This window comes from Pantherophis guttatus, chromosome 2 (assembly GCF_059756535.1).
Source record: "Pantherophis guttatus breed Tessera chromosome 2, ASM5975653v1, whole genome shotgun sequence".
NCBI classification, from domain to species: Eukaryota; Metazoa; Chordata; class Lepidosauria; order Squamata; family Colubridae; genus Pantherophis; species Pantherophis guttatus.
In genome coordinates this window covers 133,943,567-133,955,872 of record NC_142064.1, presented here as the reverse complement: position 1 = coordinate 133,955,872, position 12,306 = coordinate 133,943,567, and the positions used below count along the sequence as shown (strand labels likewise).

The window sequence follows — 12,306 nt, the reverse complement described above, 5'->3', positions numbered from 1 at the left end:
TATTGCTTTCAAAAGGTTTGATTACAACACCTATCAAACCTTTTCAAAGGCTAAGAATGGTAGTCTGAAATATTTGAAGGGTGCCATGTTGGGAAGGTTGATTATATTATGAAAGAAAATGCCATATTTTTGTTCCATTTAATATAACTTCAAGCCCGCCTTAGTTCTAAAAGCCAGCTGAGTGAATTTGGGCCAGTCACTCTCACCTCACAGGGTTGTTGTGGGGAAAATAGAAATTGGATATGTTCACCACCTTGAGTTATTTGTAAAAATAATAAAGGCAGGATTAAAAACTAAAACAAATAAATATTACATCAATTATTTCATGGAAACGTTTGAGACATTTTTTGAGGGGTCCATGAAGTCAAACAAATATTTCAACATTTCTCAGTTTTAACTTCTAATACAGTACATATCAGTAGATACCGTATAACCCACTTGAACCAAAGCTCTTTGGGATCCTCTATCTTTTTTAAGAATGTGAAAGGGTCCTGAGATCAAAATGTTTCAAGAACTGCTGATTTTAGGCATCTTTCTGCTCTTCATCCATCAGCTCTTATAATTTTCTAAAACACAATCATTGTGATGGGATGCAATCATTTTGTTCGCCATTCTGCAGAGCTACAATTACTTTAAAAGTGGATATTTGGAGGAGTTTGGAATGTCACATTTCTTTAGATTTCATCAACACACACACACACACACACACACACACCTATCAGTTCAGAAGGAGAGGGAGAAAAGCAGCAAAACAAAAATGATAACATTATATCAATGTTGGGTAATATAACTGAAGCACCCAAATTAAAATGCAACTTATCTGTGATGGATTTTGCACCTGGAGAATCAGTGGATAGGAGTTTTGGCAACTCAGAGCTTTCCCAGAAGGAGACTCAGATTAAGAGACTGCTCAGTCCAGACTTGGAGGAGGGAGGGGGGAAGAGGTTTGGGGTAGTCCCACCCTAGAATCTCTCAGGATACATCTAGTAGGTTAAAAGGTTATAGCTTTAGTTTGGCCAGATTCTGTCCATGAGTTGTAAAAAATAAACAATTGGACTCATCTTTGGACTTGGGCCTGACAGCATCTTTTCTTGATAAAACTCTTTAGTTCTGGTATTTTGCAGAGAAATACCTTTCTATATGTGAACATAATGTACTATTAAGTCCTGGGGGCAGGGCAATGGTAAAATCCAAATATTTTTACTACAGGTTCTGTGGGCATGGCTTGGTGGGCATGGTGTGGCTTGGTGGGCGTGGCAGGGGAAGGATACTGCAAAATCCCCATTCCCTCCCCACTCCTGGGGGAAGGATATTGCAAAATCTGCATTCCCACCTCACTCTGGGGCCAGCCAGAGATGGTATTTGCCGGTTCTCTGAACTACTCAAAATTTCCGCTACCGGTTCTCCGAACTGCTCAAAATTTCCACTACTGGTTCTCCAGAACCTGCCACAACTTGCTGGATTTCATCCCTGGGGCAGGGGTTCATCTTATCTTATATATTCAGTGCTCATCTTATTGGAAGAAGTGAATGGGGGAACCTTAATATGGGAAAAAGACTATATTTTGGAGTTGGGTTAATAAATGGGATTCTGAGACACACTTGCAAAATCTTTCACGTAAGAGAATGGCCTTCGCACAAAATGGCCGCTACAACTGGCACAGTCAGGCAGAAGCAAACCTCCATGCACAAGATTCTCCTCTGCCACCTCAATGGGACTGAAAAGCATGACCTCAAATAAAAATAATTCTAAAGGCTAATGGTTTGTTTTGCAGCGTGCTAGCTTTATGCATTTAATTCTTTAAAATTAAGTTTCTTAGATTTTTTTTAAAAAAACCTTGTATCTTAATTTTAAAGGTGGAGCAATGGAGGTATGTGGATGCACATGAATTTCCATAGGTACCAAGTTCCCTGCCCCTGCCTTAATATAGTATGTGAGGTCCATGTCTTAACTCCTGCTAATTCTAGAATACTTGTGTCCCCTTTGGTTTTTGCAAAAGCAGTGTTAAACCATGGGTGCCCAACATTTTAGCTTGCCTGGGCTACCCTGAGTGAAGAGGAATGCTCTTGGGCCGCATATAAAATTCATAATATAGTTAACATGCATAAATCACATAATAATCTTAAACTTTTTTGATGTTGTGGGCCACATTACTAGCTGTCCAGGGCCACATGTGGCCTGTAGGCTGTGGGTTGGACACACCTGAGCTAAACATTCAAGGGACACGATAATGAAGGTGGGTGAATTCCTTTGACCTGTAATTTATTTAGTATTTAACCCCCTGAAATGTTGGGAACGTCTACTTACTTTGAGCTACAATATTAAATTTCTGTCTTTTGACTGAAGCATTTCTGGCTGGGTAATCACATAATGTAGAGCCTAATTATACCTCCTTTATCTAGACAAAACATCCAAAGAGACATAGCTACCACCCTTTCTTGAAAAGTTTCAAAGTGAAGGAGGCAGAATGTATTAGGCATGTTTCCCACCTTGAGCTGTATATAATAAAGCAAAATAAAATATGAAGAACAATAATAATACAGGCCTAGTCTATTCTTGCAGCAAAATGAGATGGGTGGAATTCTCCTGAGGTGATAGGACAGACTGTACCATTTCAGAAATGGTCACCAAATTTTTTCAGCACACAATTAAATACTTAGAAGTAGAAAATGCACAAGAATAGGCTGGACTTGACCTGCTTTTTCTGAAGCACCTTCTTTCAACCTGAAAGAACTGTGCTTATTTTTAAACGCAGGAGGATATTTTTAAACGGTACCTTGCCTGCTATCTGAAGTAATAATACCACCATGTCAGGATTGTACCAACAATTGTTTTGCTGAATGACCAGTCCTAACATATACAGAAACACAGGCAGCTCATTACATTGTAGATATGTTCAAACCAGACTCCAATATTTGGAATTAATCTTATGTAACAAGGAGTGGCACCTAACATAAATAAGCTTCATGATTAGATCTCAGTACAATGGACTTTTCATGCAAAGGGCCCAATCTCTATTGAGGTTTACATCATTTGTGCCCGGACAAAATCACACAAATTACATCATTTGTTTCAATTTATATCTTTACACATACATCACACAAATAATGCAAAAATAAGTAAGTAACACAAATAATGTAATATGCTTCATTTGTATAATGACATCATCATACGAATAACATAAAGCACTGCAAAATTAGTATCTATCCCTAAATAACAGCTCCCCCTACCCTTATTAATCTATTAATATGAGACTTCACTATGCGGCTCTTTTTTTCATTGGATGATGCACCCAATTCAGTTTGGAGAGGACTTCAGTCAGGATCATTGCCCCACATAGATTACAGAATGGAATGGAATGGAATGGAATGGAATGGAATGGAATGGAATGGAATGGAATGGAATAGAATAGAATAGAATAGAATAGAATAGAATAGAATAGAATAGAATAGAATAGAATAGAATAGAATAGAATAGAATAGAATAGAATAGAATAGAATAGAACAGAACAGAACAGAATAACAGAGTTGGAAGGGACCTTGGAGGTCTTCTAGTCCAACCTCTTGCTTAGGCAAGATACCCTACACCACTTCAGACAAGTGGTTATCCAACATCTTAAAAACTTCCAGTGTTGGAGCATTCACAACTTCTGGAGGCAAGTTGTTCCACTGATTAATTGTTCTAACTGTCAGGAAATTTCTCCTTAGTTCTAAATTGCTTGTCTCCTTGATTAGTTTCCACCCATTGCTTCTTGTCCTGCCCTCAGGTGCTTTGGAGAATAGCTTGACTCCCTCTTCTTTGTGGCAGCCCCTGAGATATTGGAACATTTCTATCATGTCTCCCCTAGTCCTTCTTTTCATTAAACTAGACATACCCAGTTCCTGCAACTGTTCTTCATATGTTTTAGCCTCCAGTTCCCTAATTATCTTTGTTGCTCTTCTCTGTACTCTTTCTAGAGTCTCGACATCTTTTTTACATTGTGGAGACCAAAACTGAATGCAGTATTCCAAGTGTAGCCTTACCTAGGCATTATAAAGTAATATTAACACTTCACATGATCTTGATTCTATCTCTCTGTTTATGCAGCCTAGAACTGTGATGGCTTTTTGGGCAGATGCTGCACACTGCTGACTCATATTTAAATGGTTGTCCACTAGGAATCCAAGATTCCTCTCACAGTTACTACTATTGAGCAAGTACCACATATACTGTACCTGTACACTTTGGATTGTTCCTCATAATTGAGTTAAAGTGCTATTCATGGGCCCCTGAGCTGGAAAAAAAACACCTCTTAATAGCAAAACATTTGCGGTCCCTACTCCTGATCCCTATCTTGCCACATTTTTAACTTCTTAATTAGCTTTGAATTTACTTTATCATGGCACCCTTAAGGGATGAAGGAGCAGCCTAGGATGCCATTCAGCAGGCTGAATAAGAACGATCAGTCAGCAGTTTATTGTAGTCTTAGACCAGTAGAAAAAATCTGTACATATGTGATCTGTAAGCAAAGCTAACAAACAAAGCTAGATGGAATTTCCACTTGTTAAAGTAAGATAAAGAACACTGCTGATCAACTAAGAGGGGATGGCAGTGGTACACCTATGAACACAAAAAAGTTAAATATGACCTATCTGTGCCACCGCTACTGTCAATCACTGTGATTGGGTGAAACAGAGTTCAGAGGAGAGCAAAACTATTTATTTTGCATACAAAAGAATGGTGGTGGTTAGAATGCAGTACTGCAGGCTAAGTCACTGCTCACTCCAGGAGTTCGATTCTCACTGGCTCAAGGTTGGCTCAGCCTTCCATCCTTCTGAGGTCGGTAAAATGAGTACCCAGATTGTTGGGGGCAATATGCTGATTTTGTAAACTGCTTAGAGAGGGCTGTAAAGCACTGTGAAGCAGTATATAAGTCTAAGTGCTGTTGCTCTTTATATTCCTCTCTCCAAGCTTAAAATGCTCTATAATCTTGGGTCTTTCAGTCAATGTGCTGATAGCTACCATAGTTTCTCTATAACTGCTTCCCGTTAATCCTAAATGTCACCCATTCAAAACAACCCTCTTTTCATTGGATAATGGTGGTAATATTAGTGTGTTAATCAGTGGTGAAATCCAATTTTTTTTTACTACGGCTTGGTGGGTGTGGCAGGGGAAGAATACTGCAAAATCTCCATTCCCACCCCACTCCAGGGGAAGGATACTGCAAAATCCCCATTCCCACCCCACTCCTGGGGGAAGGATATTGCAAAATCTCCATTCCCACCCCATTCTGGGCCCAGCCACAGGTGGCATTTGCCAGTTCTCCCAACTACTCCAGAACCTGTCAGAACCTGCTGGATTTCACCCCTGGTTGAATCTAGTTCTAATCAGCAGTTTGTTCCTTTATTTTGAAAAGGAGAGACTTAGCTTAGCTACAGATTTTTAAAAGTATTTTTTCTAGAAGATCCGTACTTAACTGCTGGGCAGTACAAGGAGTCAAATACAAGGTGTGAAAGAAGGGAGGGAGGGAGGAAAAATAAATGAGATTTGTAGTGGATTTAAAATAGCATATAAAATGGGGAGAGAGATTTGTGATGTGATCACCATTACAAACTAGTCCATTATAGCATTGTTGAGGAGTGCAGGAATTACAGTATAACAAACCACATTGATTAATAGATTCAGCGCTGGTAAACAGTCACACTTTAGGATCATAAGCAGGGGCGACATCTTCTGGGAAATTCAATAAATGCTCTAAAGCCTCAAGCTTGGCTACAAATACCCACATAAATTGAGATTTTGTTGGACGGGTTCCAGTCACGCTTAGCATTCGCACTATATTAAACACTGTGTTGGAATAGCAAATAGATAAATAATGGATAATATTTACTTGTAAGTAAGCTCCACTGTGTTTAATGAAGACTTAGTTAAATTCAATCATCAGAGTGCAGAAACTACTGTATTTCTGTTTCTCCCTTCGCTTCTTGACAAACAGGGCAGCAACTTAGTAAAGTGGAATCTATACGATCAACATTGTAGTGTGCTGAAGAAGCAAATGACTCACTCATTGGCAAAGCATCAGAAAGAAAAATAGCACATTTCTTGGACATTTGGTAATAGAAGTGGATTACACTCCAAAAGGTATCTAATTAGAAGGAAGAATCCCAGGGCAGTGATTCATGCAGAGATGCTATAGGCAACCTAGGATACAGATGCACACACATACACACACATATAGGCTGATTAGAAGGCATTAAGGTAATAGATTATTCAGATACTTTTAAAAAACACAGTTTCTAAAGGGAGATGTTTTAGATTTCATGGGAAGTTTTAATTATTAATGCTGCCCCCCCCCCCCCCCCCCAATACTACTGGCTGTTTTCTTACATCGTTTGTCTGTGTCTCAGCACATAGTTTGGGAATGACTGGGCTAACCTAATACATTCAGTCCGAAACTGGATGGAAAATGAATGACTCTTGGCTTTTGCCTCTAAATCCTCCTTTTTCTAAACTAAGGGCAAAGAACCCAAGAACCTTTCTTTTCTGTTCTGCAAGTGATAACAGGTTATATTGAGGACCCGGATTGTGGAGGCAATAAGCCAACTTTGTATAGAACAACACCGCTTAGGGGGGGGGCGAAAGCCCTAATAAGCAGGTATATACAAAAAAAATATGCAGGCTATTGCTATAATGCATTGTAAGCTGCCCTGAGTCTACGGAGAAGGGCAGCATATAAATTGGACTAATAAATAAATAAATTAATATAATATAATATAGTAATCTCTAATTCCATATCATCGTTGAACAATCAGAGTCTCACACATCCACATTCATTCTGATTGATATTGTATCCAAAATCTTAGCTATTCCTGTATTCCAATAACTTGTGAAAAATAGTTGATTACAAAATTAACTCTTTTCATGTTGCACAAGGGCCAACAAATATATAATAACAACTTTCTCTTTCTCTTAAAAAGAAATTGAACTCTGGCAGTAACCCAGTCCTTTTGTGCATATTTGCCAATATTAATTTAAAACATTTTCTTCCCTTTACGGTAAATATTTTCCAGGACAGGTAACAAAAGTCCAAAATGAAATATATATAAAAACAACATTTTCCAAGAGGGAAGCCTTCTGAAAAGCGGGTGGTGATGGCAGTGGTGGTGGAGGGATTTGTCAATTGTTCTGCTTATTTTATTTTATTCAACACAGAATAGTTCCGTTCCTCAAACTTAAAAGATTAACAATTTAAAAAATCTTGCAGTTCCTTAAAGACCAACAAATGTATTACTAGATATACAATAAATACACTTTGGTGCATCATGCATATACTTTTTCAGTTGCAGGGCTGCTGCAAATCACTAATACAGCTATCTTTCTGAAAATTAAAAACTAATAAAGGTATTATGGCACGAGCTTTTGTGAATTTAATCATGTCAACAGTTATATGCATTTTTAGTTTATCCGCTACATTTATTTGTTGTTCAAGAACAAACACTCTCTAATTAGTTTTTTTCTTATTTATCCTCTTGAGCCGCGTCTTCCTTCTTAGGAGGAAAGAACTGGCCATAAAATGGGTGAGGTACATTTCGAATCCAATGTGCCCCCTTCCGATTGTTTCTTCTTCCTTCTAAAAAGGTGCAAAGTGTCCAAAGCAACACAGAGATCTGTTCAAAAATGTCAAGACATTGCTAAGCAAAGGAAAGTTAGTATCTCAAAGGAAATGCCAGTACAGGAACTCCCAGGCAGATGATCCCAGTGATCAAAGCAATGCCAGCTGCTGGCAATATCTCTTTAAATACCTGAAAAGCTTCTCTGTTTTTATGTGGATAGTTTCTGAAATCAGTTGCTCTTAGTTACTCAAAGGCACAATTCACAGAGCATTTTTGAGAAGCTTAAATGGGTCAGCCTTTCTTTCCTTCTAAGACATGTTACATCCTCTTTCCTCCCATGGATATACACAGAAAAGTTGATAATGGCCCTACCAATCAATATTTTCTTCATATTGCAAAATGTAGGTGTGCTTCCCTTTTAGATATTTGGCTGAAGGCCATCTTTGGAGCAAAATAATTAAGGTAACCTTTACTGAGATACTTTGATTGTGTGATCTGCTCCATTTCTATCCTTGTTTTGCTACTTTTCTTGTTTTTAAAACCACAATCCAAAATAAAAGATTAGAATAATGTCAATTAGTCCCCAACATACAGACCAGTATCCCCAACTAGTGTTTCCCTACATATTAGACTTCAAATCCCAGAATTCTTGGCCAACACTTCTGAGGGATCTATCAGAACTTGGAAAATCCTTGATTTATTTCGGAACTACTGAAAATGTGACCTAGCATACTGCAAAGGAGAGAACAACTATTTCACACAGACTTTAACTAAAGGTTTTATTTTATAGTTGCCAAATTTAACAAACATTGTATTAGTCAGTGACAAACTTACTGCTATAAATGCCAGTACACCAAAGCTTGCTTGGATCAAACTGAGCATTGTCCATAATGATTATTAACTCTATCTGAGAATTTAGCTACAGCGCAATCTTTCACCTCATATTAAATGAAATGTTTTTTGCAAGTGTAGCTGTTAAAGCTAAATTAAGGAGCATTTGCTTTATAAAAGTTCTCAGGTGCAGTCTTCCAGCAACTCCGTATCCAGGTGCTCAAAGACAGTTGCATTTGAGAGCCATCAACACTAGGGAGATCAATGGCTTGACTTTACAAGGCAACTCCATGACAACCCCATAGATTAAAGATGACTTAATGATTAGTTGAGATCAGTGGAGCAACTGCAATTTTCCCTCAATAATCTGGTGTTGCAATTGCAATAAAGAACTACTATGTACCACGGTCCCTGGATCACAGTCAGCTAATTACTTTTTAAGAATATTACCAATCTATACATATTTTAGACCATTCAGTCAACCAATTAAGCCCAATGTCATTTTTCAGTCAACTGAAAAAATCAAGAAATAATTTGTTTGAGAGCTAGGCTGAGTCGTGAACCAAAATAATCAGTTGAAATCTTTTGGTTTCAACAAGTCATTGACTTTCAGATTTATTTCCATTTCTGCAATGTGGTATGAAATAAAATGGACTTATGTAGCCACTGTATTAGAGAGATCATACACTTAATATAACCAGTATTATTTAATACTACCTTAGATGGACAAAAATAGTTTCTGCTAAAAAAGAAGGTGTTTTAGCCAAATGTATCAACTATGCAATACCCTTGTAATTAATATTATCCTATTTAATAACTGAAAAAACTTCCTGAACACTTTATGTGACAGCTAGCAAGAATCGCATGATTTTAAAATGTGTGTGTGTGTGTGTGTGTGTGTGTGTTTCCCTGTGGTATGTATTTAGTTGATTTTTAATTTTTTTCAGTGGTTGACTAAGCCCCAGTACTTCTAATAATTTTTTGTTCAACAAAAAATAAACTTTTTCTCTCACTTGGAACACCTAAATCTAATGCCAAGAATGGAATCCTGACTAATGAAAAGTCACTATTTAGCCTCTATGTTTAATTTTTCCAAGATTGCACATTTAAGCCTTGAAGGAAGGGAAGTCTGTATCTAGATTTTTTAAAATGTGAAACATAACCTTACTAGTGCACCTATTTCCAGTCTATATTACTCAACTCTTTTTTTTAAAAAAACCAAACTTCAAAGAACTTGCCATTAAAAAAAACAACAACCACTATGCTTGATACTGGTTTTATTTTAGAGTCCATTCTTAGTCACATTTTTAATTTTAAAAAGGTTACTATCAACTTAATCTTTCAAATCTTCAAACTTCACACTTTTACGTTACATCAGCTCCTAGCTTTTAGTATATTTTTAAGTTAAAAACCAGGCTGTAAACAGAACAGCTAAACGAGAGGAAGAAAATATCTGTAGCCAGTAAAATCTGAAAATAGCCCTGAACTAGGATTTTTGTCCTCAGATGAAACCTAAATATTTGTGAATACGGTGGTTGAGAAGTTGGTTTTCTCCAGGAGGTTTTTTTTACTACTCTCTCCAGAAGCAGGGGTGTGGTGATATTTCAAAATGAAATAAAAAATTTTCCGGATACAACATTTCTCTTTCAAAATCAGATTGGAGAAACATTTGCAGTTTCTCTAATCAATGGGGGTTTGGGTGTGTGTGTGTGTGGGGGGTAGAGTTATACACATCCATTACATTAGGAAATTGAATAATTGTTTTAAAAAGAAAAATAAAGTCTGCCTTCATGACAAACTAAATACAGATGACACTCAAGGCAATTCAGAAAGGAAACCTTCCAACATCAAACGGACTTTTTTCAAAAGTTGGGACGAAATAACCTTGATCAATCTGCTGCTAAACTTTGATACAGCCTCTTCAAGTTGTCCACATTACCCCCCCAGCCTTAAATTGTAGCTTTCCAACTTCTGAAATTTAAAAGCCTGCCTGCCGTGATTCTTTCATTTAATTAAAAAAAAAATGAGGAGGAAAAGAGAAGAAGGTAAATAAAGTAATAGCTGCTTACTTTTCCCAGGTCCTTGAGCTTTGGACTTTACTTCCCACCTGGTCTGAGGAAAGCTCCAGATTGCTTCAAGTCAGGACTCTCTAGGGCCCCTGATCGCACCCAGCAGGAAGGTTACCTCGAGCAGTGGCGTTGCCATCTCTGTCCCAGCCTGAGGGGTTTGCTGCAGGTTTTTTCTTTTTTTAGGAGGAAGGAGAGAGAGACAAGCAAAAAAAGAGAACGGGTTGGTCTGTAGTTAGAAGAGACTGCGGGGGGGGGGGAGAGAGAGAGAGAGAGAGAGAGAGAGAGAGAGAGAGAGCTCCTCTGCTTTACAGGATCCACCCTCTAATTACAGCCTGGGAGCCTTTGAGGACCCGCTAGTATCCAATAAAGGAGGAGGGACTGTGGTGGTGGTGGTGGTGGTGGTGGTATGGGGGGGTGGGGTGGAGGGGGGGAAACAGTCAACATCTTCAAGAATGAGTGGCTTCTCCTATCCCCCCCCTTCTCAGACTTTGGAGGGTGAAAAAGAGGAGGGGAACAGGGATAGAAAGAGATTAAAAAGAAGAAAGGAAAAAACAAAGCACAGGAAGGAATAAAAAGGAAGGGGGGGGGGGGAATAGAAATTTAAGAAGGAACTCCCTGGAAGGAAAGGAAAGAAAGCAAGATCTCTGTGACACATACACAGAGAGACATACATCGCCCTTCACAGGCTGGTCCAGTGGCCAGCTGGGTACACCGGAAGTTTCAAGACCTAAGTGTAGTAGGTAAGGCAGCTTTAACAACAGGGTGACATTACATCCACGGGGCACCAAGCAAAATGCCCTTCTTGGAATAAGTGGGAGTTCTAATCTGAAGCCGTCCGTGTGTTTGGACTATAACTCCCCCTCTGAATATGATCAATGATCAGAAAGTATAAGAGACGGACATGCTGCAGCTTATGTCCTGCCATTCTCTGAAAGCTCAAGGTGGCTTATACAGTATGTGAGGGAAGTCGTAATTTTATCTCCAGCAAAAAAAAACCCCAAAAAACAGTGAAGTAGGCTGAGCTGGCCCAAAGTGAGCAATACAGATGAGTGGACCATTTGATTTTCTTGTCCAGCACTAAAGCAGGCTTGCTTGGAACTCCTTGGCTGGCTTACTGGAAGGAAATTTTTAAAAATATGGCAACAGAGGATAACGTATCTTAGCAGATATTCTTGAACTCCAAGCCCCAGCAGCAGCAGCCAGCACGGTGAGGGATGATGGGAATTGCAGTCCAACAATGTCTGAAAGGTTACATGTTGCTCACCCAGTAAGGAATTTGAAAGTGGTCTTCTGAGATTTACTCTAGGATAAGCTACATCTTTCGTGGTGTTTATATCTATGTAGGTTCTGGGAATGACAATTCAAAGACCCTACTGTTGGGCGCATCTTCCATGAAATCAATGACATAATCCTCTGCAGATGTATAGAAAACTAAATCCCATGTGTTCAGTAGGCTTACTGCCAGGGAAGTATTTGTTTATTCTGCATAAGCTTAAACAAAACAATTAATGGACACTTTTTATTTCTATTGATATAAACCTCTTGTAATAAATAGATAACACCCATGTGGCCTATCAGTGACAATATTGAGAAACTGTTCTAGCCAGTGGTGAAATCCAAATTTTTTTACTACTGGTTCTGTGGGCATGGCTTGGTGGGTGTGGTGTGGTTTGGTGGGCTGGAAAGGAAAGGATACTGCAAAATCTCCATTCCCACCCCACTCCTAGGGGAAGGATACTGCAAAATCTCCATTCCCACCCCACTCTGGGGCCAGCCAGAGGTGGTATTTGCGAGTTCTCTGAACTACTCGAAAT

The 12,306-nt window shown here is 38.7% G+C and overlaps 2 protein-coding genes across 2 annotated transcripts in view; both read right to left on the bottom strand.

Annotated features, from left to right (window-relative positions):
• The window catches only part of AAAS (aladin WD repeat nucleoporin), a 106,736-nt gene extending 96,110 nt beyond the window's left edge, over positions 1 to 10,626 (bottom strand). Inside the window, exon 1 of the mRNA XM_087886780.1 lies at positions 10,493 to 10,626. The gene's annotated coding sequence lies outside the window, so the exon portion shown is untranslated. The remainder of the gene's footprint in view (positions 1 to 10,492) is intronic.
• The window catches only part of SP7 (Sp7 transcription factor), a 62,003-nt gene that overhangs the window by 38,035 nt on the left and 11,662 nt on the right, over positions 1 to 12,306 (bottom strand). Inside the window, exon 3 of the mRNA XM_034412183.3 lies at positions 10,493 to 10,665. The gene's annotated coding sequence lies outside the window, so the exon portion shown is untranslated. The remainder of the gene's footprint in view (positions 1 to 10,492; positions 10,666 to 12,306) is intronic.